The 17,161-nt window shown below is 39.6% G+C and overlaps 1 protein-coding gene across 1 annotated transcript in view; it reads left to right on the top strand.

Moving 5' to 3' along the window:
• zmp:0000001236 (mastermind-like protein 2) overlaps positions 1-17,161 on the top strand; it is a 34,525-nt gene that overhangs the window by 8,496 nt on the left and 8,868 nt on the right. The gene's annotated exons all lie outside the window — the stretch shown is intronic.

The following is a 17,161-nucleotide window of genomic DNA, read 5'->3' on the forward strand; positions in this document are numbered from 1 at the left end:
GAGCACACTTTCATTCTCTTCTAGACTAATTTAGGTTTTGTTAACAAGTTCCATGCTACCAAAACACACACACACACTCACAAAAAAAAAAAAAAAAAAAAACAATATAAGGAAACAAAGAAAAACATATAACTCAAAGACAACAGAAGTTTCCAGGCACCCAGCAGGGCAGTGAGGATGTGTGTCAAATCAAAGACATTTGTGGATCATCTGTTATACAGTATATCTAGTAGTGGTGTTTTAAGAACCCCCTTATCTTCCTTCCCTCTTCCCTCTCCCCTACTACAACACATACACCACCCTTCCACCCCTCACGCACACACACACACCACACCCACACCCTGCTGCACACGCCTCATGTTTTATTCAGCAGCCTATGGGAAGGCTGTATCTGTCTTTGAAGAGTGCTGCCGAAATCATGTAGTAGACCCATCTCATCCTCAGTCTTCAAGGGATGATACGATATAAGTGGGTACATGCTCAGAGGAACATAGCCCTCTGGCAATCCAGGTAGACAAGGTCTTCTCTCCTGCTGTATGAGATATATAACAGCCTGGTCTTAAGGGTAAATTTAACCTGTAGTTGTACTGGAACCATTGCACTTGCTGGGTTAAAAGACTTTTCCCCCATAGATATATGGTTGCTGTCCTTGGCTGTGTCCTGCAGTCTTTAGCAGAGCTTACAAGGTAATCGCTTTACCTTCAGAGACCATGCTAACGTTGTTGAAAATACATGATCAACGTCAGCCTTGCAACATCTCCTCCCTGGTGGTGCCAAATGAATAATGAATAATAGGTCATGTATATTTGTTTGGCATCATTTATTCTCACATGATTAAAAAACAAGTATGATGTGTCTAGTGCTGATACAATTATTTAGTTGATCAACAGAAGATAAATCTGTGTCAGTTTTGCTCATCTATCAAGCAGAAATGCCTAACGTGAGATTTTGCTGCCTTTCTTGGTTTAATGTTATTGTTAATTAAATAAGATGTGGTCTGGGAAACTGTGATAAGTATTTTTGCAGTTAGTTGTAGCTTTAGATGTGTGATGATATTATATTTATCAAAAACTCTGACTTGTAATCTGACAAGTTAATCTAAAATTGAATTTGAAATGAGCCCCAAAAATGGTGCACAATTGTTTAAATTTCCTTGTTGATCCTCCAACTGCAAATTAGATTCTGCAAGAGGCTCCTGTGAATATGCGTAGATACTTGTTTCATGTTTTGAATATGAATTACCCCAGTATTCAGTGTTTCATCCAAGTGAACATTTCACTGGGTTGAAATACCTCCATTCCCAAGGGGTTTGGATTAGAGAGTCCCCACTGTATCCCTTTGTTGTTGATTTGTGCTTTCAGCATGCTTCTCGTTGTTGCTAGCACTTTGTTTGAATTTTCAAGCATTATGTGGACCTCAAGACACGGAAAATATCATCTGTGCCTCTGCAGTCAATGGGGAATTTTAGGAAGACTAATATGTTAGTGCTCATTGTCGCTGTTAAATCCATTTGACTGAGGATACATGCCTTACTGTGGCTTTTCATCAAATGGAATTTAGACATAAGAATATATGTGAAGGAATAAAAAGGACCATGGTTATGTACATCTGTATCTTCAGAGGAGCCTTCTAGAGCTATCCATTCATGCCTGATGTGATTTCTTCTGCTGAGAGAGCTCTTTGAGGTTTGTCAGGTTTTTCCTGCTTGACTTAATTGAAGAGAGGGCAGGATTGTGTGCAAGGAAAAGACAGAAAGGAGGGGTGGGTGGTGGGTGGAGGGTGGAGGGTAGTGCCTTGGAGTGTCTTTCCACGAGTGCTTTGCTACCCAGTGCTGAAACTGGAACCCTGTGGGAACAAGCATGTTCAGGTGTATTTTATGCACGGTGCATGGATAGTAAATCGAGGGGACAAATTGCACGCAAGCAAACAAAACACAAGCAAATCTTTGTTGCCTTGTTTACAAAAGGACAAGGCCTAGAGAACAGACACTGATTTAACCCAGTATTAATGATGTGTGTTTGGTTTTGGCATTCATATTGTATACCAATTTGACAACTGTTAGGGTTTTGTTTTAGAGCTAAATTAGTGCTTAGATAAACAGGAGCTTATCTATAACTGTTCTCACACTTATCTGACAATCAGCCACCTGATATGTCAGAGTTTCCCAGAGTTGTGTAGCTGATGTTGTAAACAGATCTGATTATCACAGTTGCCACTGGAGAACTGGGTGTGGCTGTCCACTTATGTGTTACCATGTCCACACAATGTTTCTGTCTTCACCTTGCTGAAATTCTTCACCTCAGCCACATAAGGCTTTATAGGTTCACAACAAGAACTATTTATCAGACAAAACCATTCAAACCATAAATTTAATCAGCCATCTCACTCTTCTGCTGAGGAACAATTGGGTTCAGAGCAAAGCAGCTTTATTTGCAGGACTTCAAACGGCCTATTCTCCCCAGGGTCATTACCCTGCTCAGGAAATGAGAAAGTGGGCTCCTGATGTCACTGGCAAACCTCTTGCACAGAATGCAGGGTTAAACTGGGAGGGGGGGAGGGGAGGACCATGCTAGATCAGAGTTCAGACATGTTTACATTACAGCTCAGGATATTTCTCAGAGCCCGGCCAAGCTGCTGAAGTTCCCAGGCTCCAGAGTTGCGGAGTGCTGAAAAGAGGCACAAGCATTCACTTTTTCTTCTCTTCTCTCCCTCCCGCTCCTGTGCTCTGGGGTCTAAGTCATAGTTCAACTCCATTTGCATTGTGGTAATGTTCTGTTCTTCACTACAGTCGTCCTTCAGGGAATATTACAGACATGAAATATATGAAAGGTGAAAGTCACAAACCCACTTGATGTAGACAATGTTTGCATGTCTGAAATGTTGCTGACATTGTTTTAGAAATGAATGTCAGGAACTAATAACAAATTCAGCACAAGTATACATTATTCTAGTTTTTGTCTCTAGTCCTTGACATCTCCTTTTCTTCCTTTTTTTTTTTTGAAGGAAAAGTCTTTAATATGCATATCCTTCTCTCGGTCTCAGCAGTGACAATAACAATGTATGCATAACACACAAGGTGAATGCCATCCCATTGTTAACATGAGCATCTGAATTAGACATAAACCAATATTGGTATATTATTAGATATCAGACCATTTCAGTGTTGTCAGCTTTAGTGAAATACAGGCCTGACCACAGCAGATAAATAAGGTTTAAATGTTTTTGTTTTTCAAATGAGACAGCTGACTAGTTAAATCATTCCAGTGCAGTGAGGCAGGATTTCATCCAGGAGCTTCCTGGATGGGACTACTACTTCACCCTGTCTTATGGAGCTAACAGCTGATTTAAATAGAATTAGTTTGGATTTCACCCGAGACTTTGAATAATAACTTTGGTTTAGTACAAGCTGGATCTTTTTTCAGCGTTTTAGATATTGTTTCTTTTGGTTTGGAGGGTGGATTTATCTAGAAGTGCCACATCATTGCTAAAAAATAGTCAGACTGGACAAGAAAAACAAGCAGTCTGAACATTAGACAGGTTTAAAACAAACTCAAAGGTTAGCCAAGCTTATTTGGAGGAGAGAACAAAGGCAAATGGTAAAATTATCATTCACTGATTGTTAAAAAATATCCACTACAGATTAGTAGATTAGTTAGTAATAGTTTTTCCACACAGTTTTCCTATTCAGTAAGAAATTATTAATGACATTAAGGGTGAATTCACTTTCAGTTTATACCTCCAAATAAAGTTGTGGATAATCTGGCTTAACTATTGGCTTGTTAGCCGCCTTGTTGTTTGATTGCTACAATGAAGTTTACAACCAGATTCAAAGTAAATAAATATCATTTGCAATATTGTGGTGTATTCAACTGTTTCAGTACAAAATCTAGGTGTATCAACCTTCAAAATTCCATAACTGTGATATCCTAATTCGTATGTTTCAGACTGCTAGACCAACCTGTCCAGAGCATCAGATACGGGTCTAGAGGAGGAACATAGATGGTCTTGTTTCTTGCTTCAGCTCTGCCAATAAGGTTGAGAAGTGGCAGCTGGAATGTTTGTGTTAGTGCTCTGCTGTGGTGAGGTGTCACGGTGCTGAGCTATGCTCTGGCGCCTGCTCTCTCTCCACCTTGCCTAGAGGCACACAGACACTGCTGTTGCATCTACAGCACACACAGGAGGTGAAACCAGGGGAGGATCTCTGGTCTCTATCCGCCCTGCCCAATCATCCACAATCTGCTTTTAACAGGAAGCAGGCCCACAGTGACAGAGGTAGCTGCATGATTTGGTGGCTACTTTAGACTAATTTCAGCTTATACTGCACATGGCACATTGATTTGATGATTGACTTTTGGTTAATTATTTTGACCTCAAATATATCATTGTTTCAGTTAAAAGCAGTGATCTGTGCTCTATGTTGGAAAACATCGGTTCGTCTAATTCAAATGAGGCAAACTTCCACTGAGTGTGAGAATTCACATGCTGCAACTTTGCTTTATAGGAGGGTGTATAATAAGGTGTATAAGAAGGAGATGATCAAGTCAAATTCCACATTCTGTTATTTCATTGAACGTGCATAATGTATTACATCGTAAATGCTGTATCTGCTGTTTGCGTGACAAGTGAGAGAAATCTGTTTTACTACCATGAAAGGATTACATGAGGAGGTAATGAGCAGGAATATGGAGCCTCAGACTGGAATCATGTAGCAGACGGTAACAGAGTCTTGATGGATGGGAGGATGTATTCGCAGTCAAGTTTTTCCTTGTCAGCTGAATTGTTTAAGTTGTGTAAACCTGTAGGTGATCCATGAACCAGCTACAGGAAACCATGATAGATAAATACACTGAGTAATCAAAAAAATCTAAACTCTTACTATATAATATTATTAAATGGGCTGTAGTTTGTGCTGGTGTACTAAATTGTATTGAATGTACAGGTGTCTCTTTGGTTATTAAGTATAGTTTTTTTTTTAGCTTAAAGTAAGTGGAAACCATAATAAACGAGAGGGCATTCTTATCTTATTAAGGGCCTTTATTTTCACCTTCTTCCTCTCCTTGAGAGCTCTTTGCACACACTCATGGTATTATGGAGAGGTTTCCTAATTCTCCTTAATTGTTGTTTTTCCCCTTTAAGTTTTTAATCTAATTTTCCCTGCTCCCAGAAAGTACAAAGTATGTTTAAACCATCTGGTAAATGTTTCTTCCAGAGGATGAGAATGAGTCTAAAGCAATTATGGAGGTGAATCCTATAACTACATGGGAACAATGTTTAGGTGGGCTTGTGGGATAAATTCATATAATGTACAGTATCTCTATAAAATATCAGGCATTTAAAATAGGGCTGAGGAAGATCTTGCAGATTGAAACATTGCCTTGTTAGATAAGAGAAAATATATATATATTGGGAGCAGTGTGCTGACCTACTCTTTTTTATCCTGAAGCATTTAAAGTTGCACATCAAAATGTAGCAAAGTTAGGTCTAGACCAGATCACAGCCGGTCTGCACCAGAATAAATTCTGATTATATCTGCTCTGGTGAAGTGGACCCTTAAAACAAACTTGTGTTACGTCAGACTGTATCTGCCACAAGGAGGGAAAGCGTGTGTTAGGTCAAGTGCTGCCTCCTAATAATCATTAATCAATTAATTATTCGACTCCATCAGTTTTCCATTGTCAGTTGCTCCAAAGAATGACACATACAGCACATAAAACTATACTAAACTAAATTCACCAAGGTGAGTAAAATGAAAGATTAGTGTTATTGTTTTAAAAAATGTTTTTCTTGACAAAATGTCAGTGATACCAATGTTAGAGAATAGTGAGACAGAGCTCCTTCAAATGTAATTACTTTGCCTGACTTGTTCCTTTTAATCAAGATGGCAAATGATCATTAAGCAAGCAAAGGCTCATTCTCCTGCCGTCCTGCTTACAGAGAAAAAACGTGATGCTGCATTCTTTTCATAGCTGTTAGTGAGAAAGTGGGGTTATTATGTGTGTGTATGCATGATAACAAGAAGGAGAAAGAGAGAGTGAAGAGAACATTCCTTTCTCACTCCCACTCTCCACCACCACACCCCCATTGCTACTCACTGCCACCCCACCCCCAGTTTCCTTCCTGTGCTTTTTTTAGAGTCTATTGGATGTTTTTCCCACATCCGGCAACAAAGCCAGCCTTTTAATGCCATAACCTAACAGCATGGTGTTCTGTGGTTCAGCTACGCATAGACATAGTTAAATGTGATCAATTAATTGCAGCTCACACTTTCCTAACTCTATGTCCTCCTTCATTGTACCCTAGTTGGATGGCGTGTCTCCTTGAAGAGCAGACATAGTTTTCTGTCATATACTGTAAGATATTTTCTGTAAACTGTCTTCTGTAACAATGAAAGTTACACGCAGATACTAAGCTATTGGTTGTCTTGAACATCGGTTTTAGCACTAAATATGAATTTAAGACTGTAGGCTCCATAGTTTGTTGTGAATTTATATGATTTAGATTAGCTTTAACTGAAATTTTACAATATCAAAGCATCTTAAAATCATGTTACTTTATTCTTTTTTTTTCCCCAAAAAGTAAGCTAGATAGGTAAGTGGTGATACTGCTGGATGTCTGGATTCGATATACATAGTGAATATAATTTTTTTTCTCCTTTTTTCAGTTTTAGATGTGAAGCACCTAATGGAACTAGCTTGAAAGTTACAAATGCATTTAGCAAGCTGCAAATTCTCCACAAGGGGAAACAAAGGGAAAAAGAAAGTAATGACAGCAGGAGGATATAGACTTCTACAGACAAGAAATGCTTTTGCAATTCTAACACTTGCAGCACCTACAGGCAATGGGTGTTATAGCTGCAGTATTGTCCATCTTGCTGATATATGCCACTGGTTTGACTGAAATTGCAGGGCTACCTGTGCAGGTCTGGAACATCAGTTGTCATTGCTTGATATACTTGGTTTTGTGTGCTTTCCATCAGCGACACTGTTTGTACTTGTTAAAGTAAAAGTTACCTACAATACAGTATTTGTTTCCCTCATGCATGTATTTATTTATTTATATAAATTAATATAATTATATTTAATTAATATAATATTATACATAATTGAACAAGTGGTCCTTCAATGGCCATTTAAGTGGCTTACTGACCAACAGCATATATGGTATTTAAATATTTTTATTCTAATATTCATTTCAGTAGTTAGTACATTATACCAGAACAACTTAGGCACTGATTAAAAATACTGACACTCATGTTTATCAGGGTTTGTCCTCATTGTCATTCTCAGTGAATTAATTCCCTCAGTAAGGGGGAATTTTCCCCGCTATTATGCTGCCTTGGCTGAGTTTGAATCACCAGGCTCATCTGGTTTGCCTGAAGTAGTCAAAGCGAGAGGGGGAAAAAAAAACAGCTGTCTAGCTAGTGAAGAGACGCCTTGCCAGCTGAGCTGTGAAATCCACACAAGCAAGCAGGATAATCTCTTCCACCCAGACCAAATATTATATCCTGGGATGGAAATGCAGATAGTTCCTTGTACTCAGCCTTGACCGAACATGGTGTAATTTAATGTGACAGCAGCATAATGTATAATATTGTATCCCGAATCTCATCACTGACAGTAAATTTTGTTTGAATGACATTTCTACCAACAGCATACAGAGGTGACCTCATACAACATACAACATACAACATACAGCCTCCAGTAACAACACTATGCTAGCTGAACTTGTGTAGACTGGAAGGGAGAGATTGATTAACTTGTATCTTCATTCCCACTCCAATTTCTCCAACTCCTACTATCTCTGTGATCTGCTGGTTTATCTGCCATGTGATGGCCTCTGTCTGGTTGGGTTATTGTTGTTCCACAGCTCATTCCTACAGAAATGGGCAGGGGGAGCCTGGCCAGATTCTGTCCTCCCCTCATCAGCAGATGCTGTGACGATAGCCACATGGATGCAAGTCCCTCATCTGAGCAGTTTTCTTTGCTGCATTTTAAGGGTTCACTCTCCATTCTGTTGTGAAATATCAGACTGAATTTAAGTAAATATAAAGAATTTGGAGAAGTGAAACAATGGAGTATGTGTTTAGTGTGAATACAATTGGGACATGGACTTTAAACCTCAACAAAATGTTCACCATCAAGAACAGTTTGTCTATTTCCAAGCAACGGATTAGATGTTTACTTGACCAGATGCCACTGTATGTACAGAGGACCTGCTGTTAACTGCTATGAACTATTTTAGGAGGTATGTTTTTCCACAGCTGTCTGGTTGAGTAAAGGTCCTCCTAATCAATTTTAAATAACAAAGGTTTTGTTTGTGTTTTCCTTAACTTCAAATGAATGTGAATGATCACGTTATGGGAAAGTTGTTTTTTTCCACTTGGACAGATTACCTGGGAGCACACTGTGTCTCTCTCTCTCTTTCTCTCACCAGCTGTGACATGTAAAAAGACCTAAAGCGTTGGTTCACAAGACCCACTTAGACACACACAAGAGCTGCCAACATGCAGAAACTTGCTCAGAGACATACGCTCTGCTGCAACCTTGAACTCTCCCTGCCACTCTGAGAGCCACCACTCGCCTAGACAGTTGTGAGCTCAGTACCTGCAGGGCTCTGTGGGAAGGCAATTCAGGCAACTATTGAAATGTCTTATTTTCTATTCTTTATGTGTAGGAGAATACACATTTTAACCTTGTTACCCTAAAAAATGGGGCGTCAATAGAAAAGTGTTTTGTTGCACTTAAACAACAAAATGCTTAAAAGCAGTTCAGGAGGTATCTTCTCTGTGTGCAAGAAGTGACAAATAAAAACTACATAATTTTTTGATCACTAGCAGGCAGAGGTGACTGTCTTTACATATCTTGACATGATATCACCTCATAAAGGTGAAGTTGCCGATATGCTCACAAACAGTTCCCTTGTACATTCAGTTAAAACATTAGCATTCATTTGAAGGCATGTGCTGGCTAATTCAAGTCCCAATATTCACTCTCCTTTTATTTCCATTTGCAAAACATGAGCCCGTAGGTCATGTGTGCAGCAGCTTACTACGGCCCCCAGTTTTGTTTTGGTGTTAAGTGACTGTAGTAATTATGATGGGAGCAAAGTGAATGACATAGTACAAAGAGCAACAAAGTCCATATTAGGAAGCTGATAGAGTGGATGGATAGGTCAACAACACATAATGACTTGTGTTCAATTTCCGTTTGAACCCAGTAGCTGTTGTTTCTTTAATCCATGACCATTCCACAACCAATTTTAATCCAAACCATAATCTTTTTCTAAACCTTACCAAGTACTATTTATGCATAAACCCATGTTGCTAAGGGTAGGAACAAGCAACCTAAATGGTCCTTTAGGTTGGAGGACTTGTTGCTCTGTTTTGGTCTCCACCATCTAGCTCTTAAACTGCTAGATGTTACACTTTCTTCACCAGCTAATCTGTGAATTGGTCTCTCTGATGTTTGGTGCTGGCAAAGGTAGTGTAAAATGGACTTATCAGAGCTTGTTTGTTGACAAGCTGGAAGCAAGGTTGATGAGAGTGGTGAGGCTAACCAACAGTACCTGCAGGGCTGTAACCATAACAATGAGATTTTATTCTCTGTGGGTGCACTTCTAAGGGTAAGTGCTTTCACATTCTTAGAATCGTATTCAATGTGAATATAAAAGATTGATTTAATAGAACTTAAAATTAGAAATTAAAAACTTTCAAACAGCAGCAAGCATGCTCTCAATTTTGCCTCATTTGTCCACTTTGTTTTTGTTTGTTTTTAAGATAATGATCTCTTGGGCTTGGGTTTATAAGAATGAACATGTGCAGTTAACTGCCTCCTACCAACATTTGGAGCCAGCAGTGTGCAAAATTGTCTAGTGTAGCTATTAATTTACTACTCCACCAGATGATTCCCATGGGTTTTGTGTTTTTGTGTGACAAAGTCAATCCAAAGATTTTTTTGCCAGTCTCAACAGTGAGAAACAATTGTTTTTTTTTTAAAAAAACACAGTTATCCAGAATCAAGGCAAATGATTTTTAATTGGCCTGAATTATTTTCTTTTTTCCATAGATAATGATATTTAACTAATATCTAAGATATATCACCATCATGTGATGTTTTGTTTTTGTCCTTCTGGGAAATGTCAGGCTGATGATAAATTTTTAGAGGTCACATATTTTCTGCTCCATGATCCCCCCCCAATGCTCCCCCCTCCACATACACTTTTCCCTGGTTGGAGTCGGTGAGAGCTCTGCAGTGTTTTCTGTGTCCGTCTCTGCTAGCGCTGGTCTACACAGACCTTATTTGGAATGTCAAAACTGATAGGAGTGGGAGTCAAACAAAGCTTCCCACTCATTTATTTTTTCCTCTTACTTTCGAGCTGCAGCAGTCCCTTTTCAAACAGAACTAGCCGAGGATTGTTTCAGAGCATGAGTGCAGATTAGTTTGACTGCTCGCCTCTCCTAATGTGTGTGTAATTTAAGTGAAAGCTGAGAGAGATGACAAAACTCAACAAGTACACCACTTTCAACCAGTGGATTTCTCCAAGCTTTCTCCTATCGAAAGCGGTTTAAAACACTAAATGTGTTTCCCTTCTCTAAAAGCATGAGGCTTATCAAGACCTGACTGAGTGAAGCAGCATTAGCACAGCATTAACCACTCAGCCCAGGTTTCCCATGGGATATAAAATGGATCCTTGTTTCAGTGGGAAATCGCCACAGCAATGCTGCTAAAGAGCACTTTGCTGCAATCATATCAGATATTGATGAATATTGTTTCCTGATTTGGAACTGCAGTTACTGCACTTGAAAGGGAGCATCAAGGAATTCATAATCCAGATAGCTGAATGATAGGACATGAAAAGGTCTTAAGCACTAAATATGGTACAATTAAAGATTATCTCATCAATAGCTGATCCTGAATAATGTTCACTGTTAGGATGCCTCACATAAGCTAGTGAAGCTGGAGGATGGTTTTCTTAGTAGTGGTCAGAGATATGACTGGAATGGCTGAGGATTGTGTTGCTCAACTCAGCAGTGGCACTGTTGGCTCTCACCGTGCTGCAGCTGCAAGCTGAAGAGCAGCCAGATGTTTGAGATGGTGAAATGAGCCTAGCGAGCAGGAAACGGCTCTGCATGCCATAGGAATCGTCTTTGAAAACAGGAAGGGAACTTGTTCCCTGCTTATGGGCCTTTTCCTGTGGCATGACCGGAGGCAGGCCTTGTGTTTGACAGTTGCTGGGAAAAAGGTACTTGTGGTTGTATGGCAATGGCCTTTTAAGGGTACAAACATGCTTTGAGAGGTTTAGACGTGTTTAACAAGGGATTTGTTTTCAGAGGAGCAAAAATCATCGGACCATCTATCTCCTGGCCTCATTTCTGTGTCTTAGTTTCACCTCTGCTCTCATTTTTGTGTAATGTGATAGTTAAACAAAAGAAAAATCCATGGATGTCATATAGCTCCAGGCTGCCCAAAAACCCAGGCTTCAGTGCTGTTATTATCCTGGTTTACCTTCTCTAATGTAGTAAATAACTAATCCTTAAAGTACATCCTGGATTGTTAACTTGAGGATTTTTTCTTTGATCTTTTCATGCTCACAGTGACCTCTGGTGTCTGCAAGGATTGATAATTTCTTATTCTTAAGACTTTGCTGGTAAGAATCCTTTAATGTTTTGATTTATGTTTAAAACCATCCCACACCCTCAAGCAGTTTCCCAGCCTGAAAATTGTTTCTTACCTCCTGCCTCTCACAGTTATGCAGACAGTGCACTATACACCAATTGAGAGAAACGTGTCATCATCGTAGATAGATCATGTCCTGTCATTTTTAGTTCTCAACATGTAGCACTTTAGATGTGGATTGGAATAGCGAGAGCTGATAGAGGGTGTTTCCACAACTTAAGAGTGTTGGACCAATGAGAATTTGAGCCTGTGTTACCACTTAATTAAATGTTTTGAGCTACAATAGCAGCTTAGCTTATATGTAGTTGACAGGCAAGCCTTTTAGGGTTATCTGTGGCTGGATCTGGGTTTGTTAAATGTTAGGATGTCTTCCTGCCCATCACCTTTCTCTCTTTTACAATGACTAAGCGAAAGACAAAGGTGGCAGTTGTCTTCAATAGGAAAAATGATGCTATGGCCAGTGGCTGTAGCATTTAAAACCTGCAAACGATTCTTCAGTTTGCTTGGTGTGTTGTGGCCAGTGAATTCGAACACATCCTGTAGTTTCCAGCTTTAAATCATTTATTGAAGGGATCCCTTTTACTCTGGAAGCCACAGTGGTACGTGCTGCACGGGATTGCTCCTGAGTCCCGGGAGCCCTCAGTCCTCCTCAGCAAATGTCTCTGTGTTTAAGAATGACATGTAGATGAGAGGCGACAGCAGTGTCAGGAGCTCTGTGAGCCACATGGCCATGGGTGATGTGATGTGACAGCTTGTCACAGCGATGTTGGTGACCTGTGGTATGTCTTCAGTGGCGTGGCCTAGCTGGTGCTTCGGTGATGCCTTGACAGAGTCTGCCCACCCCCTCAAACACACACTCAAAAACCCCATATTAGTTCCCAGGATCACTTCACTGCTGTACTGTCACTCTGGGAATCTGAGAGCCAGGAACCACAACTCTTGAACTCTTTGTAGCTCACAGGAGAATGTACTTGATACAACAGGCCTGGCCAAACTACCTGGCCAGGTCAAGAATAATTTATTTTAGACTTGTGTTAGATAATTAAAATCAGCTTGACCAATGACTCGAATTATCCAAGAGATAGCTAGAGCAGCTTTACATACCTTGTCCACTCATCCTCTGTTGAGGTCTCTCATCATTGTTATGGGTGTACAGTGGCTGATTATTGCAGAGATTGCTTGGTTTTTGTTTTTGTTTTTGTTTTTTTTCTAAGGGGCACTAAATGTTTTCTGCTGGGGATGCATACTTTTGGAGCTGCTCCCTGCAGCCTCCATTAGCCTTTGGGATATCATATTAAAGTCATCTGTTTGATTCGGGCATGCTGAAGCAAGGGTTGATTGGAATACTGGCTTTAATCTGTGCATTTGGATAATGGAGAGCTGATATTTGAATGGGAAGTGTCTCCAACAGGATTTTTTTGTGTGCAAGCTGCCTTTTGTTAAAATAGCAAGTTTCTCCATGGAATGTTGGAGCAGAGCTACAGTAACTGTTAAAAAAATCTGCCTTCAGTAAACATAATGGATGATTTCTCTTCAAAGGAGCTCTTATCATCTCTTCCCATTTCCCAGAGGCTGCCACAAAGCTGCCTCTCTTTTTTTTTTTCCTGCTGCTGCTGCTCATCCTTCTCTCCTGCCTGCTCTCTGGAGGGCAGCCTCAATCTAATACAACTGTGTCAGGAAGTGTGGGGATGCAAAGTGCTGATGAGCCAAAAGTAGCCCACCTCTGCAGTGTGCTGCTTCGTCCCAACACGCGCCAGCCTGATTAGGAAAGCACACTATGAACCTATGCTCACATCCCTTTGCAACCTTATGGCACATGCCCTACAGAAACAGATTAAATATGTTTCTTTTGTTGCTCCATTTTGATTAAAGAATTGAAAAAAAAAAAAAACCCTACATTTTATAATCTATGTTCAAAAAAATGACCAAACCAAGTGACGTTATTATTTTGTCAGCCCCTGATTCTTCCACCAAAACATCTTGAAAAATGTTTTCATTTAATGTTAAAAGTAGCTGCCAATATTTCTAAGAGGCAGCTAATGTTTCCCCTAAACCCTCCTTGATATGTAGTCCAGTATTTCTTGCTGGGCTGTCATAAAACACGTCATGAGTAGAGTATGCTGGTGTGGCATTTTTGAGATATAAGTTCAGTTATAATTGCTTGTGGCTGCCTCAGTGCACCCCTCAATGTTACACCATTCCCTTTATTCTTAGTGCTATGCAAATCTTTTCTTTTAATTTAATGTATGTGAGCTTTAAAGACAAAAAACAGCTTAAACTCAAACCAAAAATGCTAAATTGTCAGTGTTGTCAGTACTTCCTCCTGTTGGCAGCATCTAATCATGATTATGCTTAAGCATTTTTGTTTTTTATAGTATCAAACACATTGTGTACACCTTAAACAAGCCATTACAGCAAAGACAAAGCAAAATCTGACAGCCCCCTCCCCTGACCTGATTTTACTGAAACTATAAATCGTCTTGTCAGTGTACATACTATATTGCAGCAGTCCGAGCCTCAGCTTCCCTACCTTCCTTTAAGTGTTTTATTTTAGTCTAAATTTCAAGTTATCCAGGATGTTTGATTCAATTTCTCTGGATATAGTATCATGGCTTACAGCTTTAGAGAGCTAGTGGAAACCCTATAATTAAACTGAGTCCTCCACACTTTGTCAGCATTCTGTAAGCAGATAGCGGAATTTTGTATGACAGCTGATCATTGGCACTGGTCTGAGGGCTCTTGTTTCTTATCTGGCAATAAACGAGCTGAAATCCCCTCTTGCAATAGTATGCAACCTGCAGAACCGCATAAATATTATGTCTCCCTAGGAACACAATAGTCGTATTTACTCCTTTATTTTGGGACTGTTTTTTCCATGTTAAATGCCGAGAGGAAGGTTTCTAACTCTTGCAGGAGCGGATTGCAACATGTTTCAGGACTCTGGTGAATAGATTTAAGGCTGGCGAGCTCAAGCTTTTGTTGAGCCATGCTTTCATACTCAAACACATGCACAGACACAAAACCTTCGAACACTTTCAAACCTATACCCTTGAAGCTTGCATGGCTCTGAGGGCTGTGCCACTGGTCTGACTTGACAGATGGTACCAGGAGGCCTGGTGTTGCGTCCCTGTTATGGCTCACCCGGAGCCCCATCCACAGTGCTCAGCATCACCACACTGCTCAGCATGACACATAAGCTACCAGCCTCCAAGCTCCCAGGATTAGATAGCCTCTGTTGACACGGGCAAGGTCATATTCCTCACTGCCACAGTCAAAGGGCACCACTAAGCAGCATTGAAAAGGTTATTCAAAAAAGAATTACACCTATTCTCGATTCACTTCATTATCATCAACATTCTTCTCGCTACTAACATAGACATTGACAGTGAATTACATTTCGCCAACCCAGAAAACGCAGCTATGCTTTAATCTCTAAGATGATCAGTATATAATACATATGTTTGAGCTGCTCATGCAGCAGGAGTCACTTTCAAAGTGATTCAGAGCTTCTAAGCTCATTAAATGTTAATCAAAAAATCTATTTTCAGATCACTTGGAGATCTGTCATGAGGATTTCAGGCCAGCTCGGAGGCCACTACGTCTGAGTACTGAGCGCTGACTGAACAGGATGATCCTTTATTTGTTGGAAATGTGAAAAAATAGTTTGAGCTTTATATATATATATATATATATATATATATATATATATATATATTTTTTTAACCTAATAGTTTGAGCTTATATATTTTTTTAAACCTAAAATAAGGTCATTTTAGGATGCACATGTGATCTGACCTTGACAAAATCTTAACTGCAAATTTCTTGAGAGCTTCTGCTTTGAATCCTGAAATAAGAACTACTCTTGACCGTAGTTCATTTTTAAATGGCACAGAGACAGTAGTGAGGCAACCCTGTCTCACTGTGGCTTTTTGCAACACATCCACTGTCCTCTCCATTATTCATGATGTGTTTTCTCAGACAGTGCCTTGAACCATGAGGAGTACTCCTGTCTGTCTTCCATAGAAAGAGCCCTCTGGAATGAGAGAAAAAGTGTGCATGAGCTGCACACACTAGAAGGCCTGTTTTCATCCGTTGTTGGAGAAAAACAGATGTCCGGTAGTATGTGGAGAGGCACAACGTTTAATAGTCTGGATCTCACAGAAGATGGAAAAAAGGGAGCTGGTGAATGAGACAAACTATAGATGAACCTCTGGATGATTTCCAAGTTAAAACTGTATGTGTCTGTAATTTTCTGTATTAACTTGGCATCATCCAACCAGGCTGTCATTACATCATCTGACAAGATTTCTTTCTCTGTTTCTTTCTGCTTAAATTGTAATATACAAAAGGCTAACTGAGCTAATATTTTACTAAAAAAAAAACCCATCAAAATATACTATTAGGCAAAGGCTGAATTACCCTTCACTTAGAGCACCATACTTGTTTAACATTTCTTTTGGCTGTCCATTAAGAACAATATGCATTTAACACTAATAGTTAATTAATTAACTATTCATGTAAAACTATTAAGAATTTATATACATTCATTTCATTGCATTAAATCACTGTTGGTGCATTCAGACATTCTGACATGACATTTGAGAGTCACATGTCAAACACTGACATTTTAATACAACCACATTAATGGGATGCTTTCACAGTGTTTGATTATTGCTGCACAGTGACAGCTTATTGTTGGCAAAAAAATGAAGGCAAGAAATTGATCACTCCTGCTTGACTTTGACATTAGTTTCCTGTACTCTAGCTCTGTTTTTGTCTTTGGCTTAATGCCCTGGGTTTTTCTTCTGTCTTCACACTGGTCATTGTCATGGAGCTCATGCAAGTTTCAAGTGTTTGCTTGTTGATTTTTCTACCGTAGCCTCCTATATTAGCTTTAATATAAGAGGCTTGGTGAGTCACAGAGATATTTGTGCCTTGATTAAAATGTGAGGATGTATCTCTGAACAATTGTTAAAAGCATTAGCGGAGGTAATACAGACATGAACAGAGTAGAAATGTAGTGAACTACAGGATTCACTCCAAACCCTCAGGCAATGAATCATCTTAATGCAATGTGTGCCAGCGGGTGGAAATGACTCAAATTTGTTCCCACAGTGAAATATGCAACATACTGATATTCCTCTCCTGTGATCAGGTTGGTGTACAATCAGAGCCATTTTGCCTCCATGCAGGCACCACATTAAAAGATGGACAGATAATCAGTCATTTTTATGTGTATACAACAGTGTGCCTGAAATTACCACTGAATAGACAATTTCTTTCTCAGTGAGTTGTTGTTGTTAATGATTCAAAGGCTTGCAATGACGGAAAAAAACTGACATCTACACCTGAAAATATAGATAATCTGGGTTTTGCCATGATAACACAGGCATTTTTAAGGGTTTTTAATGCTTCAGTTTTAGAGGGTGTTAGTGAGTGGTTAGAGTAGTGAGTCATGGCTATGTGCTTAGTACCTTAAATGAAGA

The sequence above is a fragment of the Lates calcarifer genome, linkage group LG21 (genome assembly GCF_001640805.2).
Source record: "Lates calcarifer isolate ASB-BC8 linkage group LG21, TLL_Latcal_v3, whole genome shotgun sequence".
NCBI classification, from domain to species: Eukaryota; Metazoa; Chordata; class Actinopteri; family Centropomidae; genus Lates; species Lates calcarifer.